Here is a 20,670-nt window from a genome sequence, read left to right on the forward strand (position 1 = left end):
AGGGAAGGTGAATAGCACTTCCCAGCCTTCTCTGATGGTAAGATAGGAAAGGCTGAGCAGACCCCGGTGGTCACTGCCTGTGTCACTTGGGTGTCGGCTATTCTCTTTGTTCCTGTCTGTTTCCCCTCTGTCATTCGCAGTTGAAACCCTTAAAATGGCCAGGAGCCTTCTTGACCGGATAATAATCAGAGCTGCTAAAACATCCATGGGCTGCCTTTAGAGGTGGTGAGCTTCCTGTCCCTGGAGATATTCACACAGAAACTGGGCCACTATCCTGGTCAGCTCTCAAGGGTTATTGAGTCAGAAAGAGAGTCAGACCTCTGAGGTCCATCCCATTCCTGAGATCCTCTGAGTCCATGAGAGTACATTTTAGGGGCAATGGCTGGGAAGAAGGCACCTGGCCTAAAAAATGAAATTGGTGAAGGCAGACATTCCCCATCCTGTCCCCAGTCCTCACAGACCAGCATCTGAAGGACACACGCATCTGCCTGCAGGACTGGCCCAGCAAGGATTCTGGTCCTGGAAGAGGTACCTTTGCCCTGTATGACCACCTGTTTGGGCAGAAGCAGGGGTTTCTGGTCAGCCTTTCTAGATGTACCAACCAGGTTACATGCCTGATACAATGAAAAGCAGAAGCATTTCAGCTCCAGGTCATCTGGGGCAGTTTACAAGGTCACAGGGTTCCTTGCACACTGAAATACTGGACCCATCATATTGGTCTTTTAGCAAACACATCAACATGAGAGCACAAACCTTCCGCAAGCATCCAGCAGCACACAGAATCAGGGCAAACATCAGCATCATCATCGTTCATAGACAGGGAAATCAACAAACATAAAAAGAAAAAAGCTATGAAAACTTGCATTGGTCGTACAAAACCTACAATTAATACAAATTATACTCAAACTGGATATTTCCCATTTCCCCCAAATGCAGCCTGATAACCACTGTATTTGTTGTTAAATGGAGAGGATTTTCTAGAAAAGCATACTTGGGCTTGCTCTAAGGGAGAGTGTCCCAGTGATGAGGGCTGCTGGACAGTGGGACCTGTTGCTGAGGGACAGTGTGCACTCCCGGTCCCTGGAATGCTCAAGTGGAGACCAGCTGTGATGGAGGGCTGGCTGGGTCTCCTCCACTCCCCTCTCAGATCCACTCTGTCTTCACCCTGTTCCTGCCCAGGGAAACTGACCAGCCTGGACCCCATCACAGGCCCTGACTCCTTCTGACTTCTGTGGGTCTGACTAGTGGGGAGCCATGGAAGGGGACCAAAGAGAAGAGAGGTGAACATTTCCCAGGCTGCCTCCCTGCAGAGTTTCCTTCCACACTGCTTCCTTTCTTCCTTCCTGCATCACACAGTCCCTGTGACATCTGGCTTGTGGTCATCACTCTCTCCTCTCACCAGTCGCTGCCTAAGGAGGGTCACAGCCAGGTAATACTTGTTACTAACCCCAAGGGACTGCACTAATCTGTGTGCTTTCTCTATACCCTGCCCACACCTTAATAAATTGTCCCTGTACTGAAAACCCCTGTGGAATTATCCTAATGTGAGTGTGCCATCTGTTTCCTGCCAAGATCCTGACTAATACACAGGATCCCTAATCAGACAAAAAAAGTAAACGATACAGTCTCTCTTCATTGTGCAGTTAAGTCAGTAGTTCCAGGAAATGTGAGTAAGATTCACTTGGTTGTCAGCTTCATTTCATTACGGTACTAAACTTGATGTTATCAGTTGTGGCTTGTGGCTCACAACTTCCCAAACCATTGCTCCCTATGCCCACTTGTTCTATAGACGGAGAAACTGAGTCCTAGAACCTTAATCAAGATCACAAGCACACACAGAAGGCCAGGAACCCCAGGACCCCACCCCAGGTGCCTTCTCCGAGCGGAGCAAGCCAAGGGGGCTCTGCCACCCTTCCCTGTCCCCCTCCCACAACTGAGACTGCTGCCCCTTCTCTCCTCAGTCCCCTTTCCGCCCCAGTCCCTTGGGGAGGTGGGGGAGGCCCTTGGGGAAAATGATGAGGTTTTTATAGCATTTCGTGGTAAGCACTTAATAACTCTCCAGGCTATAGATCTCTGCCTCGCATGGGCTGGGGATAATTCACAGTAAAATATGACTTTTCATTTATCACACTGACGTGTAATAAATACTTCTCAGTGAAGCTTGGGCTCAAAAGGGGGGTGGGGTGAGCAACGATCAGATGAGGCTCTGTGACTGAGTGTTGGGGTTCAGCTTTATGGCAGGCAGACACAGGGGCTGAGCAAACCTGAGCCTGAGGCTAGCAGAACCCTGGGTCAAGGGGCACTTCCAACGTAATGAACCAAGGCTGCCCCTCAGCTCTCCACCAGCTTTGCCACCATTTCTGAGAAATCAAGTCCCCCGCTCCTGGAGCCAAACTTGCTGAGGACAGTGGGGCCTGTATCCAAAAAGTCCAGGCAAATTTCTTCTTCCTCCCCTTCCCGTCTGGCTCCCTCTGACTGGTCTCAAGGAGCTTCCTATTCCCCCAACCTTTCCAGCCCCACGGAGGCTGTGCTAATCATCGGACATGAGGGTCGTTTTCAAACTTTCTGGATACCCAATAACCACAACAGCTCCTATTCATTCAGCATTTGCCATGGATCAGAAGCATTTGCTCAGTTAATTCTCAAAACCACCCAAGGCATTATCGCCATCCCCAGCTCTCAGGAGGGGGCACTGACACTCAGCGGGTTGAGTGACTTGCCTACAATCATATTGTGGTGATGTGATGGGGTCAGACTCAACCCAACTACATGTCGGACAGATCTGGGTTAAGTCTGATGCCACCATGTCTTAATGGCTATGTGTCTTAGGTCAGGCTCCCCCAGATACAGATCCTGAGACAGGAGTTGAGTACAAGAAGTTTATTTATGAGGTGACTGCAGGAAGCATCAGAGGGAGAGGAGGGCTATGAGACAGGGAAAAGAAGGAAGTCAATGGAGGACAACTGAGGAACTCAGGGACAGGATAGAGCAGACTTCAAGCTGCTGCAAGCAAGCAAAGCATCTGTATCAACAGCCGCTCCCCATGGATCGAATTACTACCTGAGCTCCGCCTCCTGTCAGGTCAGTCGCAGCATTAGATTCTCATACAAGAGCAAACCCTGCTGTAAACTGTGCATGGGAGGGATCTAGATTGCGTGCTCCTTATGAGAATCTAATGCCTGATGATCTGTGACTATCTCCCATCACCCACAGATGGGACAATCTAGTTGCAGGAAAACAAGCTCAGGGCTCCCACTGATTCTACATCATGGTGAGTTGTATAATTATTTCATTATCTATTAAAATATAGTAATAGTAATAGAAATAAAGTGTACAATAAATGTAACGGGCTTGAATCATCCTAAAACCATCCCCACCCCCACCCCCAGTCCATGGAAAAATTAAAAATGAATGAAACCAGTCCCTGGTGCCAAAAAGATTAGGGACCGCTGCTCTATACTCTCCTTCCTTGTCTGGCGCCCAGGTCAGGAAATGGACCAGGCGAACCCCATCAGCAACATTATTCAACTCCATAATTGAGAAATTCTCTCAGGTCCTGAGTGAGTTCCACAACTCGCCATTCTTACAGGGCAGGGTGTATGTGAACCCATTTCTCAGAAGGTGAAGCTGAAGCTCCAAGAGGGACAATCGGTCTCCAAAAGCCACTCAGCAGGTGGATGGGAGAGTGGGAACCTGGATTCCCTAACACAGCCAGATAGGATGGGAGCATCTACGCCCAAATGTGAACAGGGATTTGCCTCCTGCAGCCAGAGGTGCTGCCCAACCCCTGCCTCCCACTCCAGATTTGAAGCAAAGAGTAATAAACAGCTGGTGGCATTTCTTGCCTGTCGGAGTGTATTTCTTGCTTACGGAGGATATATGGGTTTCTGAATAATTAAGTAAGACGCTCGACGTCCAGGGCCCAAGACTCCAACAAGCACAAAGAACCTGAGGCAGAAAATTTCCATCAGCAACCAAGCCAGAGAGAGTCCAGGACATTTGCTCCTCCCATCTAAGGACCAAGCAGACCTGGGCTCCACTTGGGAGCAAGAACCAGTCTGGAAGTGCCTTCCAAGATGATCTGGGCCCAGCATCTCATTTTTAACCAAGAGAACTGAGGGCCAGAGAGGAGATTCACCAAGGGTCACTGTGAGTCTCAAGGGTGAGTCTGAAGCCCTGGAATTTCTGAAGATAGGAATTTCAGGGACTAAGGCAGGACTCCCCTCAACCAAGGACTCAAGTCACAAAGACCACCAGACCAGCTTCCTACAGCCTCTATTCCCACCCTCCATCCTCTCTCTGCGATCACTCCACTGTGGAGCTGGGCTGCCTGGGAAGACCTCAGGAAGAGAGAGAATCCAGCTGTCACTCAGAGGAGCCAGGTAGGAATGGCCTTAGCGATGTCCTCCTCCAACAACCCCATTTTACGCAGAGACACAGAGCCCCAAAGCACAGAAAGCCTATCAGAGGTCCCAGGACTCGTTGGGAGCAAAACCCAGAGGCTCCTGATCCAGTGCTTTCCTCTTTTACTAACCATCCCCCAGCCTCCAGGCATGGCTATGTCATTGTCCACCAGATCCTGCACTGCGTACATGAGGCTGAGGTGCTAGAGGGCCCACCAGCTCCCCGCAGCTCCTATAGGAGGTAGGACTGAACTGGGAACCCCGCAGGACTGAACTGCGAAGGTGGAGAGAGGCAGCCTGGTGCAAAGGAACCCATCCAGAGTTTCCACGCCAGGCAGGCCTGGCTTCAAATCCCAGCTTGGCCATTGTATTCATTGTCCATTGCTGTGTAACCATTATTCCCAAAATTTAGCAGCTTAAAACAACACATCTATTGTCTCACAGTGTCTGAGGGTCAGGAATTTGGGTGCAACTTAGCTGAGTCCTCTGCAAGCCATGTTTCTCACAAGGCTGCAATCAAGGGGTTGGCCCAAGGTCTGCAGTCTCATTTAATGGTTTGAATAGGGAAGAATGTACTTCCAAGCTCATTCACATAGCTGCTGGCAGGATTCCGTTTCTTGCAGGCCGTCGCAATGAGGGCCTCCCTTCCTGACTGCATGGGCCTCCCCCGCATGACAGCTTGCTTCATCAAAGCATGCAAGCCAAGAGGGCAATAAAGAGCCTGCTGACAACACTGATGTCACAATCTTCTGTAACCTAATCAGAAAAGGGACATCCTACCACCTTTGCCACACTGTTGGTTAGAATCAAGTCACTAGGTCCAGCCCACACTCAGAGACAGGGAATTACTCAAGGGCATAGACACCAACAGGCAGGAATTCTGGGGTCTTTGGGGGACTGTCTTATAAGTTTGCCAACCACAGCCATTTCCAGCTGTGTATCCTTGGCCATGTTCCTTAACTTCGCTGAGCGCTCGTTTTTTCCTCTGTAACCATGGGGATGAATACACTGTGTTCAGCATCAGGCATGTAAAAGGTGCTCAAGAAATGGTGGTTATTATGCTTCCAAGTGGTATCAGTAGCCTAGGAGGCTAGGATAGACGTGCTGGGCTGATGAGCAGCCAGACACATACAGGCAGACAGAAGAACCTACACACTGTGCAGGGACGGAGGATGAGGTGTATGGGCCTCCCCAGTCTAGGGGGAGAAAGATTTGCTTAAGAAGCAGAGAATCATTTGCTTAATGGGATTCCAGAGGCAATGTCATAGGTAGCATTTAGGGAATAGAATAAGTGGGGAACCTGAAGATGCTGGCCCAGGAACCCTGAAAGAGAGCCACACAGAGCTCCTCTATATATCATAGCTGCAGGAAGAGGCCCAGGACTGCCCCACTCAAGGACAGGCATTTGAAGTCTCAAGGAGCTGGTCTCCTTCCACAGGGGTCAGCTGCTGTGAAGCTGAGTCCAGCACAGGCTAGCTGGCTGATCGTGCAGGACATTCCTAGGTCAGATGTTTGCAAGTCAGGTTTGCACCAAGCAGCAGATGCTCACACCATCAGCCAGTGCTTGGTGAAAGATGGTACCTATGGAGAGCAAGAACTTTCATGGAAAGCTCTGCTTCACCCTGTTAAAACAATGATCTGATTAAAACCATAACCAGATGCTGTAGACTACGATCCACGGAGAAGGAAAAGAACAGAATCCTTGAGTATCCAAGCTAGAATGACCTCAGAGGACTACAGATGGGATGTCAGAGATCTGCAAGCCTCCTGAAATTATGTGCAAAATTACATGTGTGCGTCTGCACATTTTCCAGAGGGAGAAAAACCTGTCCACCACATACAAACAGATTAGGAACACACATCCAGTTTGGCCTTCCCATTTTACAGAGGAAGAGACTGAGGCCCAGGGAGTACCAAGGACTCTCCCAGGCCGTACAGTTGCTTTTCGAGGGAGCTAGAGGGAGAACCCAGGCCTCTGGACTCCAGGCCAGCCGATTCCACCTTTCTTGGGCAGACTTGAAGTCTACCCTTCACCTGTAGAAGTGTAGACTGCATTCTCCTAACAAAGCAGCCATGTATCTGAACAATGTTTAATTAGTTTGCAAGAGAGTGATTGTAAGCGGCCACATGCAACTTCAAGGATTCTTAATAAAATCTCACATGCTCTGAGGGCTCCATCTCCCTCCATATGCCCCACTTTGTTATTTCTCCTGATTCCATGAAGATACAGCATTTGTTACTGTTTCATTAGGAGCCACGGTGCCCCATGTTATTTATGAGTTTGCTATTTATTGAAAATTGTATTTTTGAGGGGGATAAAGGGGGAGCTGAAGTTTATCACAAAGAAGCCTTGGCAAGAAAATTAGTGACATTTCAAAGTATCCAAATCTCTGCTCCTGGAAAGACTGAATGAGTTCACAGTCACCAGATTTCAAAGCATTACTAGAAGTCCTGTTCCAGGTGGGGGACTGACTAGGGATTCTTTGATGCCTTGATTGTCCTTAGGAAAAGATGATGGTTTTATAATCTCCTCCTAGATCTGGCCTGTATCCATTTTTCGTAAAAAAAAAAAAAAAAAAGTCTGTTTTTATTCAAAGTCATATATATACAAGGTTAAAAGCAGTATCCTGTTAAACTACTTCTTACTCCCTGTTCTGTTCCCCCTAGACAGCTACATCTAACTTTTTAAAATGTCTTTTCTTATATTTACCTCCATTTTTCTAAATAATATGCTTCTACTGATATTTCTTGATTCATCAATTTTAGACACAATCTATTGACTTACTGCTAGAATAGACAAGGATTTATCTCACTCACACCACCTCCATCCCTCCTGCCATATCTCTATTTTTAGTTCTTCTATTGGTTACTTTTGTGATCTTCCATCCTCTGCAGATGCACTTGATAAAGAGAATTTGCACATTGTACAAAGAGAATATTTCTACCCCCATCCTTCCCTTCACCTCACCTCTCTCACTTCTACCTCCTAATGCTATCTGTCATCTACACTTCTACTTTTACATTGTAAAAACTGATAATATCTACATCTATTCTGTAACCACAATAGTTCTTTCAGATTGATTCCAAGAGTTGAAAATCACTGAAAAGTATTCTATTATTGTGCCTAGGTAAAGACTGTTCACTGCAGAGCCAAGTAATGTACTATAATCAGTTTCACTTCAGGTACAGATGTGTATGAGTGTGTTTATAAGTTCTGAGTTGTCTTTCTTTATTGTTTAGTCCTAATTGTCTTTGTCACATTTCCAATTTTGTAAAAGTCTTTATAAAGCCCATTCTATCGAGTTCCCCCTTTTATTTAGGGACCACCACCACCTCTGCCTGCTGGAGCCCTCAGTTTTCTTGCTTCAATCTGGACTGGTTGTTCTTTATGCTTGGGCACAGCTCTTCTGATTTCCATGTATAGCTTTTTGCATTCCCAGTCTTCCCCTAGTTGGTTTACCCCCTTACTTATTACAACACATCCTCAAGTTGCTTCCTTAAAAAGGATTTATGGGAGACAAAGTCTATGGGTTCTTGCAATTTGAATAATGGATTGTGGGATATAGAAAGCTTAGGTTGAAAATCATTTCTTTCAGAATGTGAAGGTGTATCTGATGTTGTTGATGAGAGTCTGGTGCAGGTCTGATTCTTGTTCCTCTGAAAGTGACCTGACTTCCTTCTTGGAAATCTTTAGAATATTCTCTTCTCCTGTGGCTCTTTTGACTCACAATGATGTGTGAATTGGTGTGGGCTCTTTTCATTTATTGTGTTGGATGCTTAATGGGCCCTTTATTTCTTATTTTCAGCTGGAACTTACATGTAGTTTTGTAGCAATTGTAACAAATTTTGTAACATATTATAAACTACACAAATACATATCAAGATAGAAACATTTCCAGGACCCCAATGAGTCCCTTCATGTCTCCTCCTAGTTGATAACTTTCCAAGAGTAGCCATTGTTCTGACCTCTATCACATAGATTAGTTTTTCCTTTTCTGAGTTTCATCTAAATGGACCTTTCCAATAAGTATTCTTTTTTTGTTTGACTTCTTTTGCCTAACATTTCTCTGACATTCACCGATGTTGTTCCATGTGGAGGTTTTTAGTTCTTTTTCATTACTGTGTAATATTTTGTTGTGTGAATATGTTACAATTTCTTTATACAAATGTTGATGGACATTTGGAATTGTCCCCAGTATTTTTAAAACTATATTTAGGGGGTAAAATTGCAGGCTTCCTGCATACCTATGTTATGTTTTGGTGAAGTTTGGGCTTTTAGTGTACCCATCACACAAATAGTGAACATCGTACCCAATATGTAATTTTTCAACCCTCATCTCCCTCCCCTCCTTCCACCTTCTATAATATATCCAGTGTCTGTCATGCCACCCTGTACGTCCACGTGTACCCCTTGTTTAGCTCCCCCTTGTAAGTGAGAACATGCAGTATTTGACTTTCTGTTTCTGAGTTATTTCTCTTAGTGGAATTGTCCCCAGTTTTGAGCTATTATAAACAGTGCTTCTACAACATTCTTGCACATGTCTTTTGGTGGAAATAAGTATTCATTTCACTTGAGTGTATATCTATAGATAGAATGGTTGGATCACAGGGTAAGCATATATTTAGCTTTTGTAGATCCTGCCAAACAGCTTTTCAAAGTGATTGTACAAACCTAAACTACCATCAGCAATGTTTGAGAGTTTCAGTTGCTCCACATTCTTGCCAGCACTTTCAGACCTTTATTTTTGCAATTCTAGTAGGGATGTAATGGTATTTAATTGTGGTTTTAATTAGCATTTCCATGATGACTAATAATATTGAGCACTTTTAATATGTTTATTGACCACTCTGTACTTCTTTTATTGGCTTACATTGTAAAGTGCCTATTCAAATCCTTTGCTTATTCTTAAAAGCAAATATTTCTTCCTTTATGAATGAATTTATGTGGTTTCCTTATAGACTCTAGATACAATTCCTTTTTTGGGTATATGTGAATAATGTGTGTGTGTGTGTGTGTGTGTGTGTGTGTGTGTGTGTGTGTGTATACACATATACCCAAAAAAGGAATTTGGTATATATCCTATATATATCAAATTCATAATACATATCAAGATATTAACATTTTCAGGACCCCAGTGAGTCCCTTCATGTCTCCTCCTAGTTGATAACTTTCCAAGAGTAGCCACTTGGGAAATTAGCTCATATATATATATATAAAATCAAATATTTTTCCATTTTTGACTTGCCTTTTCACTGTCTTAATATGGGCTCTTACTGAAGAGGGGTTCTTGATTTTAACAGGGTTGGCCAGGTGCAGTGGCTCATGTCTGTAATCCCAGCACTTTGGGAGGGTGAGACAGGTAGATTACTTAAAGTCAGGAGTTCGAGACCAACCTGGCCAACATGGTAAAACCCTGTCCTTACTAAAAATACAAAAATTAGCAGGGCATAGCGGCACACATCTGTAATCCCAGTTACTCAGGAGGCAAGAGAATCACTTGAACCCAGGAGGCGGAGGTTGCAGTGAGCCAAGATCACGCCACTGCACTTCAGCCTAGGCAACAAGAGCAAAACTCTGTCTCAAAAAAAAAAAAAAAAAAAAAATTAATAGGGTCTTTTCTAATGATATTTTGTTTTATAATTAATGGGTTTTTCAATTCTGTTTAAGAAATCTTTGCCCATCTCAAAGACATGAAGCAATTCTTCTGGGGGTCCGGGCGGGTTTCCTCTGGAAACTTTATTGCTTTACTTTTTGCATTTATATCTATGATCCATCCTGAATTAATTTTTGTGTATAGTATGATATCAAAACTAAGATTCATTTCTTTTTCACATGGATCTCCAATTGGCCCAGTCTTAACAGACCCTTTCAGTGTGTAGATTCAGATTATTCCACTGTAGGAAATTATTTGTATTGTTTTTTAATCACCTTTGCCCTTTTGTTTTCTCTGTTTTGGAGTTCCTATTATTCTGATGTTAGAATTCTTGGAATATTCCGCTGGGTCTCTTTTCAACACACACACACACACACACACACACACACACACACATTCTCTCTGTCTCTTTCTCTCTTCCCTCTCCCCACACACACACGTGCCCTGTGTGAAAACAGGACCCTGAAACTCCCTCTCTGGACTAGATATTACTATGGGGAAATAAAGGAATCAGTGCAGTGTTATTCCATCATATCCATGACTCCCTCCTGCCATACCCACACTTACCACTGTAGCTGAAAAATGAGATGGGGTGTTCTCACTCATAGGTGGGAATTGAACAATGAGATCACTTGGACTCTGGAAGGGGAACATCACACACCGGGGCCTATTATGGGGAAGGGGGAGTGGGGAGGGATGGCATTGGGAGTTATACCTGATGTAAATGACGAGTTGATGGGTGCAGCACACCAACATGGCACAAGTATACATTTGTAACAAACCTGCATGTTGTGCACATGTACCCTAGAACTTAAAGTATAATTTAAAAAAAATGAGATGGGGGTGGGGGAATGGCTGGGGGAGAGGGAAGGTGCATGATAAGGACAGGCCCAAGAGCTGTGTCCTGGACCAGAAGTGTGGGATAGAGTTAAAACCACTAAAACTAGCATCTTTGCACCAAAGCCTCCCACCTCAACCCCCAGCTCAGCCCTGTGTCTTCCTAATGCCTCCTGGGAGCAAAATAATGTAAAATATCCTTCCAAGTAGCTAATCTGCACTACAAAGAGAAATTGAGGGGAGAGACTTAGGCTACAGGGAAGGATTCAAATTGAAAATGCTCAGGGGGGCCCAATAATAAAGACAATAATTCAGGTCCTTACTGAGCAAACCCAGAACAAAGAGGAGAAATTGCTGAGCTCCTACCTGAGTGGGATGGAGGGACAGGGAGCAGTGAAACAGGGACAGGTTGGCAGACAGGGCTTGAACCACAAATGCCACTTTGAGTTTCTCTAGAGAAACTTAGAGGTCTGTAGTTTTAATAAACCCTGTTATGGGGCCAAAACCAAACTTTGCCCTGGCTGCTTAAGGCTCCCAACGGGAGCTGTAAAGATTCCTGCCAAGCGGTAAGCTGACCAGAGTCCTGGATTCAGTGGGAGTCTTCCTGCACCTCCAAGATTTGCCCATACAAAGAAAGGAGTGGGCACTGATATTGCAATCAACAGTTGCATGTCAGGAAGTATGCTAGCTACTCTGTTCCTTATCGCGTACAATCTCCAATGGCCCAGTGATCATGTTAATAATAAAATAGTAAGCACTTACTGAAAGCTCATTATATACTAGAGGCTGTCCTTTATCTCATTGTCCCTCACAACGAAACTGAGAGGTAGAACCTATTAATAACCCCCACTTTTCCTTGGCAACAGCTTTGTGAAGATATAATTCACATATTGCAGAATTTGCCCAGTGAAGTGCACAATTTGATGGTTTTTATTCTATTCACAGAGTTGTGTGACTTATCGCCACAATTTTAGAACATTTACATCACCCCAAAAAAGAAACTCCCCTCCCCTTTAGTTATCACTTCACCCCAGCCCTCTCATCCATCCAGTTCTAGACAACCACAAATCTACTTTCTGTCTCCATAGATTTTCCTATTCTCCATATTTCACATAAGTGGAATCATACAATATGTGGTCTTTGTGACTGGCTTCTTTCACTCAGCATTACGTTTTCAGGGTTCAACCATGTTATAGCATATATTAGTACTTCATGCTTTTTTTGGCCAAATAATATTCCATTGTATGGATATACTACATTTTGCTTACCCACTTCATAGCTGATGGACATTTGGGTTGTTTCTATCTTTTGACTATTGTGAATAAATGCTGCTGTGAATGCTTGTGTACACATTTTTGTGCAGATATATGTCTTCATTATTTTGTGGGTATATTCATAGGAGCAGAATTGCTGGGTCATATGGAAACTCTATTTTTAACTTTTGAGGAACTTCCAGACAAAGTGGCTGCACCATTTTATATTCTCCCCAACAGTGCATGAGGGTTCCAGTTTCTCCACATTCTCCCCAACACTTGTTACTATCTGTCTTTTTTATATAGTCATCCACCAGATATGAAGTGGTATCTCACTGTGGTTTTGATTTGCATTTCCCTAAGGGGAATGATATTGAACATCTTTTCATTTGCTTATTGGCCATCTGCATGCCTTATTTGAAGAAGTGTCTATTAAGATTCTCTGCCCTTTTCTTTCTTCTTTTGAGACAAGGTCTCACTCTGTTGCACAGGCTGGAGTGCAATGGCACGATATCGGCTCACTTCAACCTCCACCTACCAGGTTCAAGAGATTCTTCTGCCTCAGCCTGCCGAGTAGCTGAGATTACAGGCATGCGCCACCATGCCTGGCAAATTTTTTAATTTTTAGTAGAGACAGGGTTTCACCATGTTGGCCAAGCTGGTCTTGAACTCCTGACCTCAGGTTATCTGCCTGCCTCGGCCTCATAAAGTGCTGGGATTACAAGAGTCAGCCACCATGCCCAGCCATTTGGCCATTTTTAAATTGAGTTATTTGTCCTTTTATTATTGAGTTGCAAGAGTTCTTTATATATTCTGAATACAAATTCTTTATCTGATACGTTATTTAAAATATTTTCTCCCATTCAGTGGGTTATTTTTTTACTTCCTTGCTAGTATCTTATGAAGTACAAAAGTTTTAATTTTGATGAAGTCCAATGTATTTATTTTTTCTTTTGTCATTTGTAGTAACCCCATTTTATATATTAAAAAAGTGAGGCAGAGCAATTTAGCAACTTGCCTGAGAACACATAATAATAATGGACAGAACCAAGATTCGAACCCAGGTCTGCAGACCCCAAAGCTTCCTTTGAGGGCATGGAGAAGTCCCCAGGAGCAAGGACTGTGTTTCCTGTGATCACGGCTGAACTTCTCCTTACCAGCAGCCCCAAGCCCTGGGGGAACGTCCACCACTGCCCCTGTGTGTGGGGGTCAGGAATGGCCCCCATCAGGCCATAGCAGTCAAGTGGTGCTACCCTGTCCCAGAGGCAGTACTTCAACCACTTCTCGGAAAGGACCACAAAGCACAACAAAGAAACTCTCCCTCCTGGAAAGTTCTGTATAGTGTGGCCTAGGGTAGGTGAGCAGTTAAAAGAAATCTCTCCATCTATGGCCCATCAACTCACCAGAGGCCAAGCGCTCACACAACAAATAATGTTGAGGTATTCTTACAAAGTCCTTCATGCTCCCGTTTAATATTTCCCATACATCACCTCATTTTTCTCAATAAATATCCATTCCTCAATAAATGTGTATCAGGTGCCCATTCAATGCAAAGCACTAAGCTGAGAAACTGTGGAAGATAATGTGTTTTTATCATTAGATTAGCCTAGGAGAAGGGAGAAACTAATGTCTCTAGCCAAGAGATGAGGAAATGTAGGCACCAGAACATTTCATGACCTGACCAACGTGACAAAACCAGACAGTGCTGATCTAATAGAGCCTAGGTCTCTGGCCTCTACATCCAGGCTCTGTCTATACAGTGCTGAATGTCCAGTCAATGGAGTCAAACGGGACCTGGAGCAGGGGACCATCTCAAGGACATCCTTGCCTCTGTTTTCCCATCTCAGAATGGGACTCATCCATTAGAGAAATATCACTCAAGGCCACAAAAGCGGAAGCAAGTGGGTCTCACAGCAGACATTCCTTCTGCCCGTTCTGCTGAGACAAAACGGTAGCTCCCCAGCTTCAGAAAGAAGCCACTGCCAGATGCTGACTCAGCAATCCAGCTTCCTGCCTGGGAAGATCAGGGCCAAAGCTATCTTTTGATTATTATTATTTTATGACTAATTTTCCAGGCAAATCTTTTATTTGTGCAAAAGCCCGTCCAGCCTTGAGCACATTCTTCTTGTCTTTGAATTTTATCTCTCTTTTTAATTAAAAAAAAAAAAAAAACTCATATAAGGAGACACAAATTAGGTCACCATCAAAGACTGCTCTTCCCAAAGAGCAGTTCCACAGATATTAACCCTGGCACTGCCGCTCACTCAGGGGCTGACTGTACACATCGCTTCACCTCTCTAGGCTCAGTATTTTTTCTCTACAATAAGTGGTTCGGGCTCCCGTCTCCTGAAAGCCCTGTCCACCCCCAACATTCTAAGGTCCTGCTTTATTGGCCTGAATCACAAAGACACAACTCTATATACCTAGGATAGCATGGTAGCCAAGTTGCCCAGTGACCTTCATTGCAAACCGAAGGCACGCTTCCCCTGTTCTTGAGGATGACAGGCCCATTTGTTGAGCACCTGTAATGTGTCAGAAACCTCATCTTTAATCTTCGATCACCATTCAATCGGCCAGAAGAATTCTTTTTATATATAAGTCAAAGCATATCATTTATCTGCTCAAAACCCTCCAAGGCTTCCTTTTCACTTGGAGTCAAAACCAAAATCCTAACGATGCTCCACAGGGCCCTACGTGACCTGCCATCTTGCCAGCCCTCTCGCTGCACTGACCCCTACTCGCTGCACTGCAGCCACGCTGGGATCCTCACCGGACCACGGCATGCCAAGCATGTGCTTACCTCTGAGGCTCTGCTCTGGCTGTTTCCTCTACCTGGGATTCTCTTCCCCCAGACCAGTGGTTCTCAACCAGGGGACAGTGTTGCCCCCAAGGGACATTTGATGTTTTTGGTTGTCGCAACTGGAGAGAGAGTGCTACTGGCACCTAGTGGGTAGAGACCAGGGACGCTGCTAAACATCCTAAAATGCACGGGATAGTCCACATCACAAAGAATTATCCAATCCAGAATGTCACTAGTACCAAGGTGGATGAACCTTGACCTAGATGGTCTCCTGGCTCACTTCCTTCAGGTGTCTACTCTGTCCACTTTGTGGAAAATCAAAAGCTGCCTAACTCAGCAGTCCCTGTCTCCTACTGTCTTATTTTTCTCCATAGAACTTAGCACCCTCTGACTCCAGTCATTTCTCTTTTCCTGCTGGCGTGTAAGCGGGGGCTTTGTTTTGTTTGCTGCCATATTCCCCAGCACCTGAAAGAGATGCTGAACAAATAAATCAAGTCTCTCCATTTCATAAGTGGAAATTGAGTCCCCACTTGAGTTAAGCACCACCTTGCTCAAGGTCACTGTGGTGGATGCTGTGGTTGCTGCCAAGGTCTCCCCCTAAGGGCTGAGGCTCTCACTTTCCCAGCTGCCAGGTCTGCTGACAACTGAGGGCCCACAGCTGAGTCCCTCTTCAGGCATTGCCTTCTGTCAAAAGCTGCCTCACCCAAGCATATGCTCCTTCCCTGGAAAGCCCACCTCCAATGATTGTTCAATGAGAGTTACAAAGGTCCAACCTCCTTTTCCCCAGTCTGGGACAATGTTCAAGTGCTCTTCTAGTCCCAGAACTCCCCCAGGGGGTTGGCTGAGGCCTCTGCTGCAACTGCACTGTGATTCAACTTCTCTCTCCACCCCCTCCTCCTTCCCTCACTCCCTTATAGGGATTTTTCCTGAGCGCACACCCCTGTAAACCTTCTGCACACAAATGTAGTTCTCAGAATCTGTTTGTAGGAGAAACTGACCTATGGCAGTCACAGAGCTTGAACACAGCGGAACTGGGATTCTAATCCACATGTGATCGACTTGGACAGCCTTTCTCTCTCTGCTCTTCCACAATGTCTCTGTCTTGACTTTGATCAGTCATGGGTGGGCTAGGGTCTGGGGATTCCCAGGTGAATATGACACAGTCCTTGTCTTTAGGATATCCTATTCCTCTGGGAGAAGCAGTTCCTCAGGAACAGGATGCCAAGGGCAGAGCAGACGCTGGAGGAACCCATGGGCAGCCCCACTGGGATAGGCTATCTTGGGATCTAGACCACAGCAGTGCCCCTGCCAAAGGTCAATGAGACAGGTTCTGCTCCAGGCTCAGACTCTATAACCTCCAGAGAGGATCTCAGCCAGCAGGGCCTACAGCAGGCACTGCTACATGAGTCCCCTGCAGTAAACATGGACCAAAAGCCACCTGGGTGTCTGTTTTTATGGAAAAAGGATATAGAATTCCCGGTCCCTGGCTGGGTCAATCCAGGCTCAGCTTAATTATCAGCTCCTTGAAGGCCCAATATCCTCTTAAATGTCCTTTCTCCAGCTTCTCCTGAGGTTTGGTGCTGCTCTGATGACCACCTTTATCTTTTCTGCAATTTCTCTCCATTCTCTCCTGTGGCTCCGCCTGTTCCTGGGAGTCTCAAGAAACTCTCCAAACATACTCTCCCTCCTATGATTTCACTGCCCAGTGCTGCCTCCCAGGCCTCTACCACACCTCTCAGATGCCCAACAAGTGTCAGAAAGGAGAAAGGGAGATAGGAAGGAGGAAAGAGGAGGAAACAGAAAGGAAAAGGGAAGAGTGGTTGTTGAGAGAAATGGGAAGAAAAAAGATCAAATGACAAACTCATGATAGGGATGCCCTATATTTATCTGTTTTAGCGTCTCAGGCCTCCAAAGCATCAGTGAGTGTTTCTCCAAACACTCTCATCCTCCAAAGCAGGCCCCTTGCCTTCATTTCACAGCTGGAAACACTGGGGCTCAAGAAAAAGGGAGAAAACTTTCCTGAGTACATTCCGAAGCAGCAGCAAGCGATTCAGATCTTGGGCATCCTAATTGCCTGGCAATGCTGAGACCCTGGGTGTGAAGTACTAATGGGCAGATTCCACCCACGTAATGATCAGAGAGCGGTGAACAGATGCTCGCAGCCAGATCACAGCCACATCAGCAGGAGCGGGAGTCACTCCAGGCATTCTTCACACCCCCTGCTGGCTTCAGGTAAGGGCCGCTGGGCCTCAGGAGAGGCAGTTTCTGGGGCAACCACAGCCTTGGTGCCTTCAGGCTGTGCATTGCACATGCACTCTCTGCCATCCAGCACCGGCTTCGGAGGCTAAAAGGCTGAGGCCTAGCTCCAGCTCGTCCTCCTATTTGCTATGTAGCCTTGGCCAAGTCCTTCTCTGGCCTCCGTCTTCCTGCCTGTAAAATGTGAAGGCTGGATGCAGTGGTTTCTGAGGGACCTCCAGAAGGGAGACCTCCAGGATCCAGGGCCCACCAGGTGAGAGACACACATGGACCAGCCCCACATTGAGGCTCACTTAGTCCCCTCATGGGGTTGAACACCAGCCTCAAATAACCAGAGGCAGCTGGAGCTCCTCAAGGTACCTGGCCTAGTCGCCCTCGATTTCCTCCAGGTCTGTGCATCTAAACTCCTGGTTCTGGGACTGGGGCCTGAACCCCTCTTAGCTGTAGAAGAGGAGGAAGAGAAACACCAACACTTGCTAAGCACCTGTTCTGGGCTGGGCACAGAAGCACTGGCTTTTACACATATTTCTTGCTGGGATTTCCCCAGTGAGTGGTCTTATCCCCACCTGAAAAATCTAAGGTTCAGGGAAGTTAAGTAACTTGCTCAACGTCACACAGCTCTTGGTTGCCAAGGTCAGAATTCCAGCCTGGAGCAGTGCATGGTTACCCTTGCATCGTCAGAGAAGTCATTTGCCATCAGAGCCCATTCCTGTCCTCTCCAAATCAGAGAAGAGCCCCTGTGCATTTTGGGAGAGGAAGACAGCATGTTGCCCCGAGAATCCAGGTTTCAGGGCTCATGTGAGAGGAGGCCAGACACAATGGAAGAAACCCAGACTCTGGGAACAGCAGCCTTGAGGTTGGGTCCTGACTCTGCTGCCTGCTAACTCGGTAAACTTGAGCAAGTTATAACCTCAATTTTCTTATGTGGAATGAGAGAGTATTAATATCTGCTGCATGGAGTTGTTGCAGTAATTGAGCCTGACAATGGATATAAAAATATCTGGCATAGAATATGTGTTGGATAAATACAACCCTCCTTCCCTTTCTGCACAGCCCAGCTTCTCTTAGGCTCAAGTTCTGATTCTCTCTTATATTTTAAGCCCTGAGGGATGGACGTGGATACATTTACTCTAGCAAAATGTCTCTATCATAAAGACGTGCTCAAGAAAGTGGTTTTCTTCCTCTGCCCCCGGCCATGGAGCCCCAGCAAGGAGGCACAGTGCAGACAGTGGCCGCGGCAGCCGAGCTGGCCACAGCAGGCGCTGCCTTCCTCCCCCAAGCCTGGGAGCCTGCCATCTCTATGCCTTCCCCTTCAAGCTGAAAGCTGGCACACAGGCACCACAAGCCAGATGTTTGAGTTTTGTTAAGAGCAGCTTAAATAAAGCCTTTAGAACAATAATTCTCAGCCATCAAAGGGACATTTCTCTTCTGACTTCATCTCTCTGACACACAGGAGATTTTTAAAAGAAGAAACAGGGGAGGAAAACAACCCCTCTACAAAGCAGGAACATTTTTAAAAGCACAAGCGATTTTGCCGTCACGCTCTGGCCTTTCTGATATCTCCAATGAAAGAGGAAAGGAATTTTGGGGAAGAGCCAGTTTTTCCCAGCTCTTGGCACATACCTGCAGCTCCAGAAGTGTCTGGGGGAACCTGAACAGGTGGTGGCCATCTGACAAGCTCCCTAAGGCAGGGTTTAAAGAGACATACACTTGGATGACACTGCCAAGTTGGGAAGTGTGCCTCTCTCTCCCTTCTGACACCTCTTCTTCTCCAATCAAGACTTTGCCAAGAGGGTGCTTGAGGGAGGGACAAAGCCCACCCCTCCACCTCCATGCAAGAGGGCACCTGGAAGAGGGACCCGAGGCTGGATGCCCCTTGTAGCCTAGAGCTCTCCTTCCCAAGGAAGGTGATAATAAAGGGAACACAGAAGGCAACACCACCCAGAAGGTTGTCATAGACATGGTTGCAAACGCTTCCAAGAGTCAGGTACAACACATCATTGTCATGGTATAAGCATCTACTACTTGGAGTTGAAGACCAGATTCCTAGAGACTGCTGAGCCTGATGTAGCTTTAAGAACAAACCCTGCCTAATAAGAGCCATTAGAGGAATCACCTGCTCAAAAGTGAAACAAGGTTTTCAACAATGATCAAATAGCTACCATCAGATCTATCCTCCCTCAGATAACAACTATAAACTCTGGAAAATATATTTTAAAGCTACTTAAAGGCACTGGTGAAACAAAAATCAGGCAAAAATGGAAGGGAATTGATACTTGGAAGAACAGCAATGGGTATACTTAATGTTTTTAAAGCTTTTCTCCTGAGGGCAGATCATAGTCAGTGTCACATAATGTAGCTAAATTTATAGGAAACCCACAGTCTTAGTTGCTGGAAGAATCAGAGAAAATGTGGGTGAACACGTCCAGTGGAAAGTGACTTGAAAAATCCTATAAGGGAGACAGTCACAAAGATTAAATCCCAATTTCTATGTATAAACTGCCCAAATCTCTGGCTGATCCTTCAGCATACATACATAGGGAAGATTCCAACAACCCAGCTAAGATTAAAATAACTGAACTGAGATTTTGGCTACTGTGCACCAGAGGTGAGACAGAGTTTGAATTCTGAGTTCAGCCAATTTTTTTTAAATCAAAAGTCTTCAGAGGAATATAATAGAACCCAGAGTCTCTCCAATATATCATTCAAAATGTTCAGGATACTATCCAAAATTACTAAACATATGAAGAAACAGGAAAATGTGACCATACTCAAGAGAAAAGGCAATCAACTGAGACCATGGTGACATGACATTGTGGCTTCAATGGAACAGAAGTGGGCCTGGAATAAGAAATTGCTTTGCAGGAGAAGCTCCAACTATGAGGTCAGATAAGCCTGGGTTTGTGTCCCACCTCTAACACTCACAGCTATGTGACCTTGACAATTAGTTCCTTTACTTATCTGAGCCTCAGTTTTCTCATCTGCTAAAAGAAATCTGCCAAAAGAAAATAACACTGCCTTCCTTCCATGGTTATTATAGAACCAAATGAAATAATGAATATGAAGGTACCTGGAATGACATTTGTCATATAGTATAAGATCAATAACTATTTCTTGACTCAAAATAATGATTTTCAAATCAACAGTATATCCCTATCTTCTCTACCACAACAGTCTGTAAATCCTCTGACATTCCATCTCCTTCTTTTCTTTTCTTTTCTTTTTTTTCAGACAGAGTCTCACTCTGTCACCCAGGTTGGAGTGCAGTGGTGTGATCTTGGCTCACTGCAATCCCCGCCTCCCAAGCAATTCTTCTGCCTCAGTCTCCCAAGTAGCTGGGACTACAGGCGTGGGCCACCATACCTGGCTCATTTTTGTATTTTTAGTAGAGACGGGGTTTCACCATGTTGGCCAGGCTGGTCTCAAACTCCTGACCTCAGGTAATCCACCCGCCTCAGCCTCCCAAA

This window comes from Macaca nemestrina, chromosome 17 (genome assembly GCF_043159975.1).
Source record: "Macaca nemestrina isolate mMacNem1 chromosome 17, mMacNem.hap1, whole genome shotgun sequence".
Taxonomy (NCBI): domain Eukaryota; kingdom Metazoa; phylum Chordata; class Mammalia; order Primates; family Cercopithecidae; genus Macaca; species Macaca nemestrina.